General features: G+C 34.6%; 1 protein-coding gene across 6 annotated transcripts in view; it reads right to left on the bottom strand.

Moving 5' to 3' along the window:
* Gyc88E (Guanylyl cyclase at 88E) overlaps positions 1–22,702 on the bottom strand; it is a 134,324-nt gene that overhangs the window by 61,666 nt on the left and 49,956 nt on the right. The window contains exon 1 of one of the 6 annotated variants that reach the window (XM_076534475.1): positions 920–1,375. The exons of the other annotated variants lie outside the window; for them this stretch is intronic. The gene's annotated coding sequence lies outside the window, so the exon portion shown is untranslated. Of the gene's footprint in view, positions 1–919; positions 1,376–22,702 lie in introns of those variants that run through there. 6 annotated transcript variants of the gene reach the window in all.

Genomic DNA, 22,702 nt, shown 5'->3' with positions numbered 1-22,702 from the left:
ATATACTATAAATATGTCATACAAAGAATTATCTGATCTTCAAATTTATTTGTCTCAAACATCGCACTGGTTATACAGTAATAGCCTAAACTTTAGTTAAACTAAAGTAGTTTACTTACATCCTACTCCACCCAACGCTATTTAAATAAAATGTCAAAAAAGTAATCGTCTAATTAAATCAAATTCATGTTATGTTCCTTCATTTTTAAAAACGGAATAAAGTGCAGGAAAATAAAGCAACTCCTAATTTTTAAAGTTGCTATAAAAAAAAACTATTATAACGCATGTAAACGGTTTCCGCCACTTAAATAATTTAATTTCAAACTGCATGTTAAGTCGAACCTTGTATTGAAAAATAGCAAAGTAAATAAGGAGTAGAGTTAAAATTTTAATCTACACAACTAAATCTTTACTTAGATAAATGACGTTTTAACTTTATTTTAGACATTATTTCATTAAAACTTTCGTCCCATTTATAAAATCTAAGTTTACATAAAGCTAGAATTTTTATCTAAATCATGAAGACTAAATTCAAATGCTCTTTAAAATTGAATCTGAATTATAAAAACTAAATTTAAATAACGTTTCATCTTGAGTACAAAAAATCGGGCGTAATAAACGGGTATACAGTATTTGCGTAATAAATTATCGGCATGCTCTAAAAGCAAAATCAGTACAGAAAAATGATGCGATAGGATTGTCAAAGAAGCAATACTGTACGGATAGTCACCTTAAACGTAATACGCGAAAAAACCGAATTCTGTTTGGTTTTTGCCTTGGACCACTTTCATAATCACCGGGCACAATAGTAAAGAGAGCACAAGTGGCTTGTTTAGAAGCCGATCACATGTCACTTACGTCGGATCGTTCGATTGTGGAATCTTAAGTATAGCTCGAAGGATTGATATGAAATAATTACCGGCTAACGATGAATCTTCTGTACACGGGACCCGTCCGACGATATAATATCGACGGTGTCACTTCACTTGCGTCACTCGTTCTGGAAGTTGCGGCCGGAAAGGCGCGCCGGTGTTCACGCGCACGAAAGGGAATCCTCGGGAACACAAGGAAAATCTCGTGGGTGCCTCAGGGCGAACCGAAATAAGAAAAAAAGAGGAAATGAAATGGGGCGAACTTGTGACGTGTTACAGCACCGAGTTACACATTTCGCGAAAGCGTCGAATCACGTGTCCTGCGAGACAGTGTGCCGTCTACGGAATAGCCGGCCGACCAGGATCTCTCCCTCTTTTTCCGTTTTATCCTTCGCATCCCCCATGCCCGGCCGTGATCCATCCCTCCCTTCCTTGCTTTACTGACCCGTCAAACTATCTGCAGTGACATCAGAACTACTGATGAGATCCAAGTAAGTATTATATTATATCGTCACTTGATATCGAGAACAAGTATACCTTATCCTGAGTTCGCAGAAAATGATTTACATGATTTAATCTTTTGCGTCTGTTTTTTACCTGTGCCCATGTGCGTGATATAAAAAATTGTACCTTTATTTTATTGTGCGGGAGCGCAATAGAAGGTAATTATATACTTTATCGATTACTTGTCGATTTCGATAACCTAGAAATATGCTATCAGGTCCACTATTTTGAATAATTTTTCTCTAAGCATGTTATCGTCGCCTCGCCATTATTTTCGAGATATTTCTAGAAAATTTCATTTATGTTTCACGTTGCAATTACATTTCGTGCTGGCATGGCCTGCGTTGCATAATTGTCTCATATAATACAACCTAATTTAAGCTAATTTAACCTAACTTAATCCAATAGCATAATTACATTATCCACTTATCGCTTCTTTAACCTAAATTAGACTAGATAAATACCTTAACAAGCATGACATTTTGTTTGTACAAAATTGAAATGTAAGTAGCTATAGGTAAAGTTTTATAAGTCTGTTTGGAAATCAAAGAAAAATACATATAATCAAATTTTGTAAATTTGTGAACGTACGTAATGATTATGATAAATTAATCGAATTTAGTGCTACAAATTGTATAAAGTGTGGAACAAAATGAAATTTGATCAAGAATCTACATACTCTACATTTTGAAAGTTAAAACAAGAATCGTCTCAAAGCGCAACGTGAAAATTAGCATACAAAAATTCTTGGTTTGAATAATCGCATCTTTCTGTTCAAAATATCTACCATTTTGTTGCATACGACTTAACGCTCAGACTATCACGACACGTTTTTTTTATAAAAACAGGACTTAGTTTATCATTAAAAACAGTTGTTGGCCGGGGAAGTTTTTACGGTAAGTTATATGTACGGATGGAAAAACTTTAGTCCACATCGGAGGTGAAAATGTAATACTTGACATTGATGAGGCAAAACTCGGGTAGTGTAAATATAATAAAAGAGGTCTTCTTAATAGACAATGGATTTTTGGCGGCGTCGAATGAATGTATAAATGTTTATATTCGTTGAACCAATTCCGAAGAGATCGTCTGCTTTACTTCGTGTAATAAAAAATAGATTAAACAAGGTTCTACATTTATGTCAAATCGATGGAAACCTTGTAATTGCCTCAGTGAAGAAGGATATAAACATTTAACTGCGAACCATAGGATAATTTCATTGATCCAGACAGTGGTGCATAAACTGGAAATGTCGAACGTTGTTGAAAAAAAGAACAAGAACAATATTCCACGACATGGGGCCCGGTAAGAACATTATACCGGTTGTACTGCTAAAGTTTTGTTTCGACAAAAGTATAAAAGCAAGAATAACTATATTTTTTAAATAATAGCAGACATTTTTGCCAATTTCTCTTGATAATAATTGAGAATAAAGTTTAATATTTTATCTCTAACTTACAACGAGGCATAAAACTATTTTTGTGAATATCTCGAAAACCAAGGCCGAGCGGATCTATGGAGAAAATATGTGCAAGACAGTGATCTTGATAACATATTACAAGGTCAACAAAATCAGTGACGAATTGCTAAAGTAAATAATTATCGAAAATTCTTCTCGTATAACGCAAATAATATAAAGTAACATGATTGGAATAATTATTCCCGTGATTATTGAACCATTATTTTCTATGTTTTATCGGATAAGTTAATTGTTTCCTGTATTTTATTACCGAACGTGTGGTATAAAAAAATCGCGTCATATGGAAACAGCAATCTCAATAACTGTGGTGTTATAGAAATTTGTGTTGAAAACTCGCATTACAGAGAAGTTTACTATAGTTAGCTTTTCATATAACTATCAGACGTCAACTTTCGTTTAGGTTACAATATACCAAAAGTCGTTGAAAGCTGATACAAAGAAAAATTAAATAAAAACTGCATGTTCTAGTATTAGATATTCGATAATAATAAACTACAATCTTTGTTTGGCTTTTTACATTTAAGATATTAGAATTTCCAAAACGCCTGGAATGATATTTTGTAGTTAAGTAGCTATCATTGGAAATCTAGTAGGTAGCTAGTATTGAGAAATAATATTTTTCCAGAAAATATAGCTTGACATATTTTCAATTTTACTAGCTAATGACAACAAAGATCATTATAGAATTTGGCAAACACAATTTCTAGTAACAAATATAAACATATAAAAAAGAACGAAGTAAATGTTTTCAAACTTCTCTATCATAAGCACATACTTATTTTATTAAGGTATATAATAATAAAAGGAAAATCGTCTTTTATTAAGGCACATAAAAATAATATAATACGAAGTTAGTCCTTTATTATAACAAGAAAATAGAACATAATTTATATTATTTAGGAATTTTACCACTATTGCATAACGAGATTCAAGTAGAGAAGTCATTAGATGTGATATTTTCTAAAATTCAAAATACAATATGTTTAAAACCAACAATCATGAAATATAGAGTTACGATATTTGATTTTTACAATTACAAATTGTTAAATGTGATAGAATCATGTTTTCAAGACCGAAAGTATGTTATGTGCCCCTACATACATTTGCAACATAATTATAGAGCATCATATTGATATTCGTCATATCACGGATCGATAAAATTAATGTCCCAAAGCTCAAACAAATCCCGACAATTAACAACTGAATGGAAATTTTATTAATAATAGCATTTCTATTTACCTTACACGTTTAAACTAATCAAAATTTAATAGTAAAATGTATGAGTCTTACATTGAATTTTAATTAATTTTATTCCTTATTAATTTTGTTTAAATATTGAAATTCAGTATTGTATCTTTTTACTAATACGTGGAAACATTACATTGACCAATCATTAAACGCCTTCGGCAAAAACGCGATTACACGTCAGGTCAAATTATATTAAACGAATTAGTGAATTGATTACATTGTTAATAAATGTTGTATTAAAGTAAATATGTTTTGTATTCTATACATATATTTATGTTAATAATAACTATATAAAAATATTGGTTTGCTTATTTATTACTTATCATAATGTCAACATGACCTACAATTTTTTAATATATTCTTAATCATTTTTTTCTTCAGAAACTCACATAAATTTTTCAAATCATCGAAAGAAAAGAAGAGGAAAGATATATACAAGAACATGTTCATGCAATAACTTTCAAAACAGTAGAGGTTTTAAACAACCTTTTCGCAGACATATCAATACCAGTTGTCAGTGAAAAGTTCCATGTGTAACGACCCTGGAACCTAAGTTCAGTTTGTTACAAGCACTAGAAAGGTAAAGAGCGGCTTTTACCCCCCTGAACGACTCGTTTTGCAAATAAAGATCGTGGGATTCGTGTGGTTTGCGGTTAAGGAGTGAAATCCACAGGTCAATATCTTTCAACAATGAGGTTTATTCAATAAAATGATAAGACATGAACTAACAAATAACAATAACAATAAAATAAAGAAAAGTATATAGATTATAAATGATTAATTAGAACAAAGAATTAAATAGCCTTTGAAATAATGAATAGAAATAACAGAACTTGAAAAATTAAACAATACGTAATAGATAATAGTGACATGAAACTCGCAGGTTAATACTTTATATTGGATCGTACCTAAGTCTGATCTCTGATAAAGCTAACTTCGCTTTTCTAATATTAACTAAATTTGATATTCTATATATATTCGAAGCTATCGCAATGACAAGATGTATCTTGATTTGTACGGTTATGATTTATACATATAAATGCTCTTTGACGAAATTAATTAATATTAGCGCTTTATAGACTACCGCTGCGAGGAATCCGACCTAAGTGTGATTCTCTAAGTGTACCTAAATACGCTTTCGCAAAATTAGACAGGTTTTATCTATTTTTTAACGTGGTGTAGTCGACTACGGAAATTACGTTAGAGTGAGAACAGTATTCTTTTATTAACTCAAATTACCAAAATTTATTTGTATCTAATGAATTATTTCTTCGGAACAATTACTCTTATAATTTGACTCGACAATTAATTGTCCAAGACCCTTTTTGTCAAAGCACACATTGATACCCAAAACCAGATCGCTTAATTGGGGAGCCCGTTGTTTACTAGCTGCTAAAAAACCCAACGATCCAGAGTCAGATGAACAATATACGTCCAACAGGGTAGCAAATCAAAGTGACTCTACTTGTAAGTCATGATTACTTAACTGCCACTCAAAAAACACGGGCTTCAGAGACCAAGCCGCTCAAATGGGGAGCCTACGTTAGCTAGCTACGATACTACCCAGAGCGAGCTCCGAGAATCTGAAGGCGAGTTAGTAATTCGACAGAAAATTAAGTATGAATAGCTGAGAACACTCGGTTTGATGTCTTAGCCTTTCTTGGGGCTAAGCATAGCACTCTCCTGACGGAGTTTCGGATACAAGACCGCTTGAACGGGGAGCCCGCTATTCGCTAGCTGCTAAAACAACCCAGCGATCAAGTATCCAAATGACATATGCCCGCTTTCCAATCGAAAACTTAGAATCAGTTCGGTTCGTACAGCGAAAATTGTTCCGAGTATTCTTATCAATGAGACTTCTATCGTGCTCGACTGCGAAAACTGTTCTGCTTGTAGATGGGTTTCGCTCGCCCTTTTATACTCGCAGGTTCGCCGAATTCCTGGAATTTTTGTGACGTCAGAATATATAAATTTTCATATAAATTCGTTATTATACATTAATTATAAAATCGAATGATTTAATTATATTTTAAATGTCGCTCTTTAATTAACGGCTGACATTTTGATATTAAAATAATAGTACAACGATGTTTCAGCGAAAAATATATTTCCTGTCCTTTTCTATTCAACTGCGCACAAATTCTACGAGGGCCGAATCTATTTCGATTTACAGCTTTTTAGTCGAAGGAAATAATTTTGGTTCCGGCCATGAATAGTACAGTATTGGTTGATTCTACGTATATTAATTGATTTAGTTAATTAATTAAATGTCTAATAATGCCGTAAATAGAAATAGTATCTCTATCCTTTTCTAGGATTAGCGCTGATCTCAAGGATTTCGGGGCGAGCATCGCGGCGCGTAGGCACATCATAGCGTAACGGAAACTCCTACAAAACTATTTATTAAAATTAAAATAAAATAATACATAATCTTGGTTTAATCATTCTAACTTAATATTCAATTATTTTTACAGAAAAACATTACTTATTCTAAATCAAAACTATAAGATAATTACTATAAATGAATATATGTATATATGTATATATATATATATATACGAGGTGTGACACAAAAGTAACGAGACTAGTCCAATAAATCATTGTACCTGCAGAATCAGTTCTCCGTGACATTATCACCTTCAAAGTAGTCCTCTTCAGCATTCACACACTTTTGCATTTGGTGCTGCCATTGCTCCTAACAATTCTGGAACAAGGTTTTTGGAAGTCCCTTTAGGAGATTCTCCGTTTCTGCCTGAACCTCTTTAACTGAAGTGAAATAGGTTCCCATTAAGCAAAATTTAACTTTAGGAAATAAAGAAAAGTCTCATGGAGCCAAATCAGATGAATAAGGAGGATGCCCCATCACAGTAATATTTTTACTGGTCAGAAACTACTTGGCAGACAGTGCCGTGTGAGCGGATGCATTGTCCTGGTGCAACGACCATCCATCGCTTCATGACTGTGGCCTTTCTTTCCAATTTTTTTCACTAAATCTTTTTAGGACTTTAATGTAATAGTGTTGGTTAACAGTCTGACCACTGGGAAACCACTTAACCATTACAATTTCATTAATGTGGAATTTTGATTTTGACATGCGTGCTTTTTTGGGTTTTGGGGATCCTGGAGACTTCCACTCCATTGACTGGCGCTTACATTCTGGGTCATAGGTAAAAATCCAAGTCTCATCACATGTTACAAAAGATTTCAACAAATTTTACAAAAAACTTGATGTTTATATGCAGTTCGACTTTTACGTTAGACATTTTTCCGGTAGAATGCAGTTGCACGTGTTCACTAAATAACGCAATACTTTCAAATGGTATGACCGATTCAATCGAAATTGGCAACATGGATAGAGGAGGTATGTGGGATGATGCCACAAAAAACAATTTCTGCCAATTCCATTGTTTTTTCAAGCTACAGACCTAGTCTCGTTACTTTTGTGTCACACCTCGTATGTATGTATCTAAACTGATTACCGACGGTCGAATCTAATAGAATCGGTAATAGATACGTGACCTTGGGCTAATGATCATGGCAGTCGATGCCCATGACACTAATCATCATCATCATCATCAGATACGTGACCTATTGTCGGTAATTTTGGCAACCACTGTCGATAATTAACTATTCCTATCGGCGGGTACAAGATTGTCGTGATGATGGTGGTAGATAAAAATGTTTCCCCAGGGACGTTACACATGCGTCAAAATTAATTCAAGAGCAAAATGCCATTATTATTGTTTAATTACGAAGCTATATGGATATTATTAGATTTTAATTAATTTAAAACTTTTTCTTTCACAAATGAAAATTCTTGTTATTTTATCTAAAAAGTAGGAAGAATTTGAGAATTTTAAAATTTGAGAAATTGAAAATTTTGGAAGTCGAGAATGGAGGAATTGAAAAATTCAAGAATATAGGAATTTGGAAATTCGCGAATTTAAAAACATAGGTTTGACAAATTTGAAACGTTATGGAAATTGAGGATTTTGAAATCTGGAAAACTTAGGAAATTCGTAAATTTGTGAATATGAAAACTCGTAAATTAAAAAGTTTTCGTGACGATTTGCGGAGTATTATTAATTAAAATTAGTTTCATCGTTATACCTGAACAGACATTTACTTAAATTCACAACAAGAAAGAGTATAATCGAAATTATGAGTGGGATGTTCCTCTAAATTATTTGTTTAACTTATTCTGTTCTTCGTTAAAAAATTTTCTATTTATATTAATTAGGATTGCATAATTTCAGACACTTCACCGTTAATTATTTAACTTTCTTAGTTTCATAAACTAATCTCCAGATATGAATTCTGTTATTTCCGATTAAGTAAAAAGTTACATTATATTTCACCATTAAATCAGAGGATATTATCAATTTGAAGGTTACATATCTTTTTAAATAAACCCTTTGTAATTTCTCTTTGTAATTTTAGTGCAAATTTTGTTATAAATATTTTGGTAATAATATAATATTTATTTCAGGCAAGAAATAAATTGAGAATATTGTCACTTTCTACCTGAAAAAATAATAATTAAAGAAATATCATTAATATTATTACGTTTCATTGTACGACCTCTCTTTTTAAATACCGATGGCCCTTTCAATATAACCAATTTAAGCAAAGGAAAAGACATGTGAATAGAAACTAAGATAATAATGTCATCAATAGTTATAAATAAATAATGACCTTTTTGATAATACTCATTAAAAACTGATTAGTTTTTTATCTTGTTTTATACATTATTCCAAATAAAAATGTCTCTTCCATGCTACTTATTCCGCAAACAGCACTTTATTTACACGATAAATAATCGTTCCTTTTACGCGGTGACAGCTTACGCAGTCTTTTCTTTTTCTCTTCCATTATTAATGATCGTGGTGAGAAAAAATTGCTTGTCACAACAAAGAACTAATACTACTGTACGACTCTTATTAGAACATGGTAGATGCACAATTTGTAGATATTTCAAAACTTTTCGTACCACTTAAACATAACTTAAGAAGAAATACGTATAAACAGTGAACAACGTATCGATATACTATAGAACATACGAAAAATTATGATATTATGAGTAGACCAACGTTTTAAAAATAATTGTTTAAAATATCACTATATTATCGTTAAAAACCATGTTATATGATTTACCTTTATACAAGTGCCATTTTTGAATAATCGACTTTCTATTTTTGGTCATTTATGAGTTTAATAATACGAAAAGAACCATGTTGAAAATCTATTTCAGTTAATGAGAAATATTTATCATTCATAAATAATACAAACTATACGAAACTAGCATTATGAAGAAATCAAGATTTAATTATCATCTTAAGCGAACAAAAGCGCGATCAAAAATTAATAATCCAACTTATGTGACTATATTAACAGTTAGCAGATGAAATGTTTTCTTACTTGCTGCAACAAATATGCATAGAGGAGTATGGCATGAAATAATTCCACATTCAGTTACTTCAAAAATTCTTTGTTTTTTTCGAAAATTGATGTAGAATTTGAGTAAATACAATCGGAAGGAAACGTGGCTACTTTCTGACAATATAAACCTCTACAAGGCACAAGAAACATGTGAGTCTACTGATGAGACAACTTTATTATTTATACCACCATAACCTCATTGAGCAACTTTTTTCCAAAATTAAATTCTGCGCAGGAATATTTTGGTTGGTTCTTCACACTATGAGCACTTAGCGTATAAATTGTTAGTGTTTAGATTTTAGATAGATTGTCATAATTATTACATAAATGTATACACAAAAGTACCCCCGTAGAGTAAGATCCACCATAGATAAATTTATACGTACGTGTGTTTAAATATTTTTTTTAAATATTCATTTGGTAATCATTTTGTTAAATTATCATTTTATGTTGTTTTATATTTAACTATTATTACACGCCATTACATTTTTAGTTTCGAATTAATTTTATATATGATATCCCTTTTTAGACGTACATTAAAAATAATTTAAGAAGAAAAGTAAATTTAATCTGTGAAAGAGTGAATGTAATTCACAAAAAGCGTAAAATGGATAATTTGAAGTGGAAAAAGATGAAAATGTCTTACAAAGAAAATAATTGCCGAATGCAGTGAAGCACCTAGGACGACTCGATGTGCATTTGCTTATTTTGTTTTACCTATACCACGCTACAAACTTTCAGAATTTATTTGAGGGTAAATTCATAAACCAGCTTAAATTTTCTGATAGATTTTTGCGACAATTTGACGACGAGAACCTGTCATTAACATCGAACCGATAAGAGACTGTGTCTTGGTATCGTTTTCCATCATTTTTGACATATATTAAAATCGACTGGAACCACGTTAAAAGCTCCATAATTCATTTTTGACGACAATACTTTATCGTCATTGAAGTCAGTTGTCAAATCAACAATAATAGTGTTTGGTCTAGTTTTCAATAGCTTCAAGCATGTATAAGCATTTGGAACGACTTTAAAATCTCTACATCTCTTGTTCTACCTATATATGTATTTACAATAGATACCCTAAATTTTAAATACACATTCGAATTCGCATGAGGCACCTCGTCTGTGGAGCCACTAATTTTTAGTATGAAAAGATAAGTATAATCAACAACAAAATTAATTTGGTGCACAAAATCTGAAATAGTGGTAATGTTCTCTCTCCATAATAGCGTACGATGAGCCACGAAGATATCAAAGTTATTACTTTCAAATTTTCAAATTTAGAAATTTGAACATTGCTTATGGAAAATTGACTTCGGTCAAATTACCTGAAAATTGAATATATTTTTGAGAGACAGGAAACATCCACATAATATACATCAAAACCATATCAGCGTTTTAAATGGTAACGAACGTGCCTTTTAAGGATTATACGATGTGTAAAGTGCGATCGTGCGACCTTCTTGCGCTATACATAGAATAACGTCAACGTCGACGGCGATATATTACGTTCATGAACTGTATCCTGAAGAACTATCATGAGAAGCGTGTTAGCCAAGTTTGAACACCATTCCTGCTGTCTTAAGCAACACTAACCAAGTTAAATCTTAACGGATAAGGCTACCATTGCTCTCCTAAACTTTCAACATATATTATATGATATCCTACCCATTTTGACGTGCTGAATAGGAATATCATATCTATGCGTGGAAAAATTTATATATTTGAAAATCGAAGCTTTAATGAGATCCATTTAACTGATTTAAAAAATCTTGAAGTATGTTGTCGAGCTCTAAATAACCTTTTCCTAGTATGTCTTCTGAAAAACTTCTTTAAAAATATGAACTTGATAACATAGGTATTTAACTTAACAAAAAGCATTGGCTTCAATTTTTCTTTTGTTCCTGGAACAAAATACCTCATAGTTTTAAAGAGAGAATCTATAGAATTGGTATTCACACACTTGTTTCCAGTAATATTCACAATCTTTGAACGTACGATGTGAGAAAAGAATTGTGTGAAACGCGAGCAATAAAAAATAAAACATTCACTGATTAAATTATAAATCCACAAGATTCAATATAATAATCGCATGAAAACCTGAAGAAATAGATTAAAATATTATATAGCACATTTATATAATGAAATATAGTACATTTTAACTCGCAAATTAAGCATACATGTAACTAATTTATGTAATACTAATTAATAGTTCTAATTTTATACTTGTGTTGCATTTTTTCTAATGTATTAGCAGCTTCTAATTACTTTGGTATAGATTTCGTATTGGAGATTTTGTAGTATTAAAAATCGAATTTTTATCAACAGCGTAAACTTCGCTTAAACTAAGTTTTTTTAATTTAGATTAAGACTTAAACTCTACTTGTTACTTGCTTCATTATAATTTCAATATACGATTCATTATAAAATATAGTTCAGATTTAGATTATTTAAAAGAATTTTGTCGGTAATAAAATCGATAAACAAATTTAAAATAGTGTTGTATTATTAGATATAAAATTACAAATCATATATTTGTATATGTAATGTGAGAACATATCAAATAATTAATCATTCAAAAAAGAACTCAAACAGTACATATGTACCATTTCATTATCAAAAATAAATGCATATAGTACATATTGACGTTACAAAATTGAACTTAAACGTAACAAATGCACGATGTAACAATTAATAGTTTTAATTCTAATATGTCGTTACGTATTCTTTTGTATGTACAACAGCTTTTAACCGTTTTGACATAGATACCACTAAATATTTTATTACGGCAATTGAGATATTCTTCTACATTTGCACAATTGTTCATTTCTATCTGTGTTTTATTTGTTACTGGACAATCTCTTAACTTTTTTCAACTTCTGTTACAACCGCTTAGATTTAAATCCGATGACGATGACGATGACTGGTTATTTAAGAATTTTAACACATTATACGTATAAAAGCCATTCTTTAACAACATACACTCAGCATCCAGTATAACTTCAATCAAAAAGGTCAAAACTTTCCAAAATTTACGAAGTTAGGAAGCTGGGGATGTAGAAAGTTGTGAATTTGAAAAATATAGGAATATGAAGAGCTGAAAATTTAGAAGTGTAAGAAGCTGGAAAACTTGAAAATTTGGAAAACAAGAAGTTTGGGAATTTAGAAATTCGATATTTGCAAATTAAAAAATTTAGTAATCTAGAAATTGATCACGCAAATTTGAAAATATGTAAATTTAGTAATTTGAAATTTTGGAGATTTTAAAATTCGAAACTTTGATAATTTGAAGTTTTCGAAATTTAGAGAAATGTAAATATGCTAACTTAGAAATTCGAAAATTTTTAAATTATGAAATTTACGAAAGTATATTTCTGTATTTAAGACGTGCCCACATTGACATTAAGTATATGTATGTCAAATGTTTCGAATTATTATCGCACCGAAAATAATATTGGCGATGCATTTACAAGTTTTCAATTAATTGCTTCAAATCATTTTTAATACGCCAAAATATTTGATTCTATTCATGGTGAAATCTATAAACTCAACATTTTTTACTCTAATAGTTGACATACAGACTCATAAGATTAACGGTCCTCCTCCATATTTATAGTTATATTATATTTATTAAATGCTGTATATGATTTCCAATTATAACTCTGCTATCCGAGTTAAATAAATAAATATTTTCTTCATTATATAATATTACATTATTTCAAAACATTAATCATAATTTATTTATTTTCTATTCTCAGTGGCTTGCAAATGCTACAATGTATTGATCTTACAATTAGATATGTTACATATTTTATATTATACTTTTCGATTGTAATTGTTATCTCGCAAAACTCTGCGTAGTATTCCTGTTAGAACAACTTCCTTAATGCTTTGTGCATCTTTTATTAATTTAGAAATACTAATTTTAAGATTTGCATTGATTTTTCGACTTAAATATCATTTATCCAGTTTACTCAAAATTTTTTCCTTCCTCGCCCTGCTACATTACACAATGTACCGATACGTCCATAATTATTTATAAATTTCTATACAGTAGAATGGATATTTACCTATGAATTCCCTAAATTCTCTTCAGAATTTACTCTTATAAATCAACTGTAGTGTTAAAACTAGTGTAAATATATCCGATTCTGTCCTTCTTAGAATCAGCATGTATACCTTTTCTAATTAACAATAATAAAGAACAATCAAACTTAACTTTGTACTCAGGAGGGAAAAAAGATACAAAATTGACACAATTTTCTCACTTTCATGCTGAAATAAATACTAAAAACATGATTTTAATTATTTCTATAGCTACATGCTCTATTTTGTGATGAGGAAATATACCGTATTTCTTTATTCTTGTTAATAATATAATACGAATGCATTAAATTTTTGTTTCAATCATTAATGAGGACCTTTCATTGTATGTGCAAGAATTTGATTTACAAAAACGCTATTGACTGTTTGTTGATAAAACTGTAACCCGGAAGATTCACCAATGAAGAATCTTGATGCAAATTTTATTTGTTTTATTGTACACTTTTTCTTTTCAATTATCGACCGCATTTCTCTTTTCTTTTACCGACCACGTTATAAAACAATTCAATTACCATACGTATTAGCTAATCAGTCGATAATACATATTTTCTAATTTCAGGAATATTAAAATTACTAAATTATTATTAAATTGTAACAACACCGATCGTTCTCTACGATATGGAACAATCTACATAGAAAGTCGCCTCGCGAAACGGCACGACTCGCATTGAGAATCGTACCGAACATTCGCGAACGTCGAACGACCGCGGACCCGCGGAACGTTCGTGAAGCCGCGAGAGCGGGTCGCGCGTAGCAACGCGACTTTGTTGATTATTTATGGACCTTAGCAACGCATTAATATAAATATCGGCACCGGAGCCGCGATCGCGGCCGATTCCTGCTGAACCTTTTGGAAGAGAACGAGGTAATTACCACTTTAGAGTCAAGGAGACTACGAAGCCTAGCTTTCGGACGCTTTGATCAGCACAGGAGAGTATGGGGGCTCTAACCTGACTGCTCTGGGATGAAGAGACCGGCTGGAACCTGCCGCCGCTCGACATCCAGGGGGAGCGAGTGGGAGAATACTTTCTGATTCGCGTTAGTAGGAGAGAACGGCTGGAACTTGTCGCCGGTCGCCTGTTAGATTTTTGGTCGTAGGAGAGGACGGCTGAAACTTACCGTCGGTCGCCTACTAATAAGGAGAGTACAGGAATTCTATCCTGGCCGCCCTCGGAATTGAAAAAACGGCTGGATTATCCGCCGGTCGCCTTCCAGGGAATGGACGGAAGAATCTCCCGGACGCCTCTAGTATAACTTTCGAAATTATTGTAAAGTCCAAAAGCTATATTTCCGTTTTCTGTGTTTGAAAACTTGTACATTTTATAATTTGACAGATTGGAATTTTATGTTTATTTGTGTAAAGGAACCAATATGAATAAATTTTATTATTTGTGTTTTCCAGAAATTCCTTTGCGTCCTCCTGCGAGATAAATCCATTCTACAATGTTTCCTCCCCCTCTGGACACGACGTCGTCCCGACGAGTAGTACAGCATCTCCTGGGCCTTGAGCGCCTGTCTGCTCTGCCACGTCAGTGTCTAGTCTCGCCGTTGTCGCTTCTTCCGGGGTGATCATCAGGGCGGTCTTTGTATGGTCGGCCGCGCCGGCGAATCGACACCACTAGAGCTGGTGGTTTTCCTTTCCTCCCAATATAAGATGTTAAGGAAGATGTATGATATACCCAAGGCAGACTGGCTCTGGGTCCCGTGTGTGTACTTCGTAGCTATTAAGCCCAACTTGTCTTCTGATGATATATAGCCCATCTCTTTTCGGTGCCAGTTTTGAGGTACATTGCTGCTTTCCTCTGGGTATGGGTGTTGACCCATACTATGTCGTCTTTCTGGAAGCCTGGATTTGGCCGTCGATGTCGGTCTGCGTACGCCTTCCTCCCATCCTGATGTTGCTCTTGATTTTATTTCGTTGCCTTCATCGTATCAGCGAGTGCTAAGAGCTTCGGTGTAATTTCCGGCAAGAAATTTTCTGATTGTATTATTGTTCTCAGGTCTCGGTTGGCATCGTCTAGAGTTCTCAATTCTCTCCCGAAGGTGAGATACGCCGCCGTGTAGCCAGTGGTCCCACATCTAGCGGTGTTCATAGCGAACCTGATTGTTGGTAGCTTCTCGTCCCAGGTTGTATAATCTGTTCCCACGTAGATACCCAATTGCGTCCTAAGTCACGATTTTTACGTTCCAGAAGATTGGTCTCAGGGTGGTATACTAGGATGAAGTTCTATTGAATGTCGAAACAGTATATGACCTGCTGCATGACGCCGCTGATAAATTGTGTCCCATTATCGCTCACAATTCTTCGAGGCATCCCATAACACAGCATAATCTCGTTTATTAACACCTGGGCACATGATTCGGCTGTGGCTTGCTGAAGTGGAAACAACTCTACCCCACCGGGAAGCTACGTCTTCAACGTTGAGTATCTAACGATTTTCTCTCTTCGTGCTTGGCAGTAGTCCGAAAAGATCTTTGGCGATTTGGCTAGCTAAGGTAGGGAGGCTAGGAAAAATAAAGGAGAGGAAGAACGTTTCGTCCGGGACCTGCTAGTGGACTCATCAGTAAGGCGTTCTAGCAGGCCCTTGCCTTAGACGCGAGAATGTAAGGAAGGAATGGGCAGGAACTATATATATGAATAGGAAGGCTCTTTGAGTACTAGCGAGAAAGTTAAGTCTCAATTCTATGTGCCGTCTAGTGGCAATAAGCATGGGAGTGAAACCGCCACAGATCTATTGACAATACTTTGAATCTCTGCTGCATAACCGGTGTTTGTACCAAACTTGCTGGTTTAAGATTACTGGTGTTCGCGTGATGGGTAAAATATAAACTATTTATAGTTATTTACGAAGGTTGTAAACCTTCGTCGACCCATGGCGTTTCCAGAACCTGTTACAGTAGTGGAATATTTTTAATGTTAGTATTATAGAGTAGAATTTTTATTGTAAAGTAGAGTTTATAGAGTGGCTCAGAGTCCTCCACGCTGATATGCCCAGGTCAATGAAGGATGTAGATCATCATCCCACTAGTTGTAATGGTTGTTGTGTGTTGATGTAGTTGATAGTTACAAAGCTAATCTAAGACTGACTAGTTGCCTCTAAACAGCCAGAAAAGAAAGCAAGGGAGGAAGTTCAGGACGTGAAGGCGTTGTCAAAAGGGACCAATCAGGACAGATTGTTATTTGTAAAAAATAGTGATTGGTGAGATGGTTCAGCGAATGAGATTGTAAGATTTTAGCCTTCACTCCAGGGTTGTAAATAACGTTTCGTTAATAAGGTGACCCAAACAGTTAAGTGATTTGGGTCCTTCAAAAGAACTAAGTAATGGGACACATTGCGAGACTGCTGAATGACCGAGTCAGGGTGCCTGGTCCGCCGAGTACGCAAGGATTTTCGTGAACACTGCACACAGCAAGGGTGCACAGTTTAGGACCATGGACATAAACTTCTTTAAGGAAAGATATATTGGCGTTAGAAAGATGTGCTTTTCTGGCCTGTTAAAAGGCTGTTGTCAATAGTTAAGAATGTCAAGCTGTAGAGACGTCCATGTGGTCTTAAATATCCGTTTGAAATTGCAAGAGTAAAGCACTCTTAGGTTTGACAAAACACCCATAAATATTACGTTAATAATATTCCGAGCAACTCGGAACAACTGGCCTTATATCATTGACACTCGACGCAGGATCGCAACTAGTCGGTAACTCCTGGGCTCATCCCTAGCCAGAAGTAACATTCTGCAATCCGGTGGAAGGTCTGCTGCGTTCCGTAGCGCCCTGCTGTAGGGTCGTCGTGATACGTGTGCAAAATGTTCTTCCTCTCGTACGCCGGGACTACCAGATACAAAACGCAGTTGTTTAAGAGATAGCCTCGAGATGACCATCGTACAAGTTCTTCGTCGGCTGTAGTTGATTCTAGGGCTTCGATGATAGTTTTCAAATTCTCATCCTTCAATTGCTCCTTCCGGATGACGGCTGACCCTCGATGGGGAATGTCCATTGCAATTTCGGCCACATCTGTCCTTTTTTTTTCACTCCAGGGTTCTGTTGGTAGCCTGGACAGCATACCAGCAACGAGATTGCTTCTTCCAGGGATGTATTGAATTTTCGGATAATATGGCTGCAGTAGAAGAGCCCATCGCGCAGTGGCGAAAAACGGCGAAAACGTGGACAAAACTAATATCTTCGATTCTGAGATAAATTATTTAAATGTTTTTAGATAAAATGATTATATTAGTGTTACAAATTAATTTTTTGTGTTAAAAATCGAATTTTGATTTGTTAGTTAACTAATACGGTTAGTACTCATAGTTAGTATTCATACTAGTACGTATGAATTTTTATCTCGAAAACTATTTACCGAAATTAATTAAATCTTTTTGCATTTTAAACTTGAATGTTTGAACTATCATAATAATATTTTTTTCATTAGCAAATTCATTTTTTATTATCAAAAATTGCAAATAAATTTTTATTTTTTAAATTTTTTAATAACGTTTAAATATCTAATATGTAATATATATATATGGGTGTGGATATTGAAATCTCACCTACAAAACAAGACTTTTTGCAACGGTCAGCGACGACATATTTGAAAAACGTTCGAAACCGCTGTTGTCACGTATGATAATAGGGCGCGCGCGTGAACATAAATGTGAATAACTCAGAAAACCGCATATTACCGCAAGATATTGTTATAGATCCTTGTTCGGGAAGCTTCCAGCTTTCATTTAAGCCTATTTGGTAGGTGAACCGAGGTGAAGATCACAACTTTTACCTTACACAAACATTAAATATGACTATGGTTTATATGTTTTTCCATATCAGTGTTAATAATAAACATTTTGTTGTGCAACTTACATAATTATAATGTTAAAGTATCATATAAACAGCCGATAATAGTGGATGAACATAATATTTAAAAAATAATGAACAGCATTATGTTAAACTTTACCCGGAAAAATTGACTTTAAAAAATGTTCAACTTTGGAGGCTCATATCTTCGAAATGGTAATAATAAAGTCAAAAATAATTTTTAGAAAAAATAATACACCGACTTCGAAATGCACTAAAAAGTATAAAATAATTTCTATTTCCTAATGAAGTAATTTCTATTTCATTCAATCATACAATTACGTAACAGATATGAATGAAACCTATTTACTCGTTAGGTATTATATTAAATACATTTCAACCTTTTCGGAGGCGGCGCAAAATTAAAAGATTATTTTGAATATGTTATTTAATTTTGCGCCGCCTCCGAAAAGGTTGAAATGTATTTAATATAATACCTAACGAGTAAATAGGTTTCATTCATATCTGTTACGTAATTGTATGATTGAATGAAATAGAAATAGAATTCATTAGGAAATAGAAATTATTTTATACTTTTTAGTGCATTTCGAAGTCGGTGTATTTTTTTTTCTAAAAATTATTTTATTTCACGCTTTTTATCGGCCGGCAAGACGTGTTTGTAGAAACAGTAGAAAATCGGCGACTGCATGTTGACTCATACACCACCAGAGACACGGAGGCATACGTAGTATTCAATATATTAGTAACAATAGTTTTTCGCTAATAACTCGAAAACTAAAGCTTCCCCTTAATTGTGGATAAGAAAAAAGTTGTTCAGAATCGTGTCCCTGATAACATATTAAAAGGACATCAAAATCGTCCAAAGTTGATTTCAAAACTTTTCAACAATTTTTCGCTAATATCTCGAAAACTAAACCTTTCCGCGAAATTCGTATATGAACAAAATTGTTCAGAATCATGTCCGTGATAAGATATTAAAAGCGCACTAAAATCGAGAAAACTTTATTTCAAAAGTTGCCGGTTTTTTTGCAATAACAATACTTTGCAATTAAAAAATGAAAAATTTTTTGACAATGGTACCAATGGGGAGTCAGAACCTAACAGATGCAAAAGGTGTCGTTCCGATCGGTCTATCCAGCTAGGCGTAATCGGCGGGCACACATAGAAAAAAAAAAAAAAGGAAAAAAAATATACTGATCGAATTGAGTAACCTCCTCCTTTTTCGAAGTCGGTTAATTAAAACTGTGAAAACAGTATGCACAGATTCCTTATAAACTAATTCCATTAAACGGATTTCAAGAATTGCGATTTTCATTTTTTGACTTTTGTCCACGTTTTCGCCGTTTTTCGCCACTGTGCATCGAGCCAATCGTTCGCTTCAGACTTATGAGCCATTTCAACGGTTGATGGTATGTAGCAATCGTTATATTAGCATCTTCGATGTATCCTCGGAACTTGTCTACATCCCACACAATTGCCAGTGCTTCTCGTTCTGTAGTGGAATAATTTCTTTCCACAAGCGTCAACAATCTGCTGGCATTTGGTGTTCGGTTTCCTTTTCTCCTTGTAGCAACACTGTCCCTATAGCGTAACTACTTGCGTCCGTTTAAATGATGTACGGTTGCGTCTCGTCGGAACACTACAGAATTGGTGGTGTTATGAGTGCTTCTCTTAAACGGTCGAATGCCTTTTGCTGATCAGAAGCCCACTCCCAGGTTGCTTTCTTCTTCGTTAGCTTCGTCAAGGGTTGAGCAATGGCAGCAAAGTTTGGCACGAATCGTCTATACCAGGAACAGGTTTGCAGGAAGGAGACCAGCTGTTTCAGGTTTTTCGGAGCCTGCAGGTCCCGAATCGCTTTCACTTTCTGAAAATCTTGTAAAATGTCTTCAAGAGTTAAAATATATCCGAGGTATTTAATTCTAGAACAGCAAAAATGACATTTCTGTCTGTTCATTCTCAAACCGAAATGTCTGAATCTGACGAAAACTGCCTTCAGGTCTTCTAGATGCTTCGTGAAGTCTGGTGATAGTACCAGCAAATCGTCTAAATAGACGAGTATATTGCGTGATCCCAAGCCTGCCTTCATCCCATCCATGGGCCGTTGAAATGTCGCAGGAGCATTTTTGAGCCCAAAAGCCATTTGTTTGAAACGGAAAGTTTCAAACGGTGTCGTAAAAGCGGTCTTATCGCTTATAGCGGTCATATAGCCAGGCTTGTTTGCTCAATGGAGCAAATCGTCGATTTGAGGTATAGGGTATTGTTAAATAATCAGAATTATGGAAAATAAAAAACTAATAATACACTCTGAACACGAACAAATTATTTAATAAAGAACACAAACAACAAACATTTTACCTTAAAGATTAACCATTTAAACAGGGATTACTTTTTCTTTAAATCAAACATATCACGAACGTTTACATTTTCATAACGACAAGACGGAAGTACAATATTCAATTATTTTGTTTCTAATATTCAATTATTTTGTTTCTAACATCATACATTTTTAATACTGTAAGATGTACATCATACATTTTTAATACTATAAGCTAAATTTATTTATAATTTAACAGGTATGAATCGATGACAGTGACAGCGTTGAGTTTACGGTAATCGACGCAAACTCGTACTTCGCCATCCTTTTTCGGTACCAGAACAACAGGAGCAGCCCAAGGTAATTCGCACACTTGTATGATATAGCCCTCCAGCATCTTCTGCACTTCTTTCTGGAGCAGGTCGCGTTCCGCAGGTGGAATGCGGTAAGGAGGTTCCGCGATTGGTGCGTGATCTCCAGTTTCTATGCGACGGATTGCTTCTGTCGTGGGTGATCCTGTCGTACGAAATAAATCCACATTTTGTCTTAACAGATCTCTTAGTTGATTCTTCCCTTCGATTATGGTATTCGTGACCTCTTCTTCTCTTATTTCGCCTACTTCAACTGAGTTGATTTCTAGTCATTTTATATTTTCGAATGATCGAAGACACTTATCGAACAACTCGTCAAAGCCAGACCATCCAGTTGGGGCTTCTTTCATAGAGATTTGCACCGGCTCCTCTGAGGTATGCTCCAAGTACGACTCCAAGGTGGTGGAATCATCTCGGATTAGGCTCAGCAATGGTGATGGTGGTTTCGCTAGTTCTTTTAATTCCTCCCAATCCGTTGCATTTACCTCTTCTTCCGTCTTCTTCTTCCCCTTGTCGGAAGTTACTTCTCTAATTTTCGGCTCTTCTGAAAATTTGAAATGCTTCTGGTGTATTGACGAAGTTCCAACTTCAAAATATTCAAAACAATCCCTGCATTGTCGATGAAGTCTACTCCCAACAAAGTTCGGTTGTCCTTGATTTCTGGAAGCACAATAAGGATTGTTTTCATAGTTCGTTCTTGCAAACAAATATGCAGCTTTGTCTTAAGAACATTCCGTATCCGTGGGTGGCCGTTGCTTTCAAATTGTACACCCTTCTTCTTAAGCATGCCGTAGAGGTTTTGGCTTGCTATTGAGCACTTCGCACCCGTATCCAAAAATGTGTGACCTTGCTCGCCAGCAATGGATAGTTAGACCGTGGGACGAGAGGTCATCGTCGTCGACGTGTTTACAGAACAGAAAGCGATCTGAGTAGGATTTTTGGTAGTATTTTTGGAGCAGTCCGGGCATTTGCTCCGTACGAATCCAACTTTTCCGCACCCGTAACATCGTAGCGTTGTTTGCACGTTTTACGACTGGCTTTTTCTTGCTTCGGGTGGAAGTCGCAGGTTATTTCCTCTTGGCGTCGGAGGAGCCTGGTATCGGCGCTGGCGGCACTGGATACTCGTATGACCGAAACGTCAACAGGTGTTGCAGCGGCGATGTTCCTTTGGGTATGGAGCCACGAACTTGTGCTCCGCTGCACGACAACCTCTCGTTTCCTTTTCCCAGCCTTCGATCTCACGACCCCGCTTGATTAAGTCCTGGAAATTGGAAACTGATTCTCGAAGTATCTTGGTTCGCAGCAATAGGCGTAGAAGTCCATATATCAAGTTCAATTTTTCGCTGTGCGGTTCCGTCATTTCCGAACGCAGAACACGTTTCTTGTTAACGAATTCGTTCATAGGGGTGTCGTCTTTTTTACTCGTCTGGCACAATTCTGTGTACACTTGGTACGCTGGTCGTCGTGGGGCGAACGTGATTCTTAATAATAATTCTAGTGCCTCGTACCACGATGCAACAAAATTTTGGATAACTTTTCACTAGACTGATTCCT

Source organism: Megachile rotundata, chromosome 1 (assembly GCF_050947335.1).
Source record: "Megachile rotundata isolate GNS110a chromosome 1, iyMegRotu1, whole genome shotgun sequence".
Classification (NCBI taxonomy): domain Eukaryota; kingdom Metazoa; phylum Arthropoda; class Insecta; order Hymenoptera; family Megachilidae; genus Megachile; species Megachile rotundata.
Note: the sequence above shows the minus strand (reverse complement) of the source record. Positions and strands in the feature narration are given on the sequence as shown.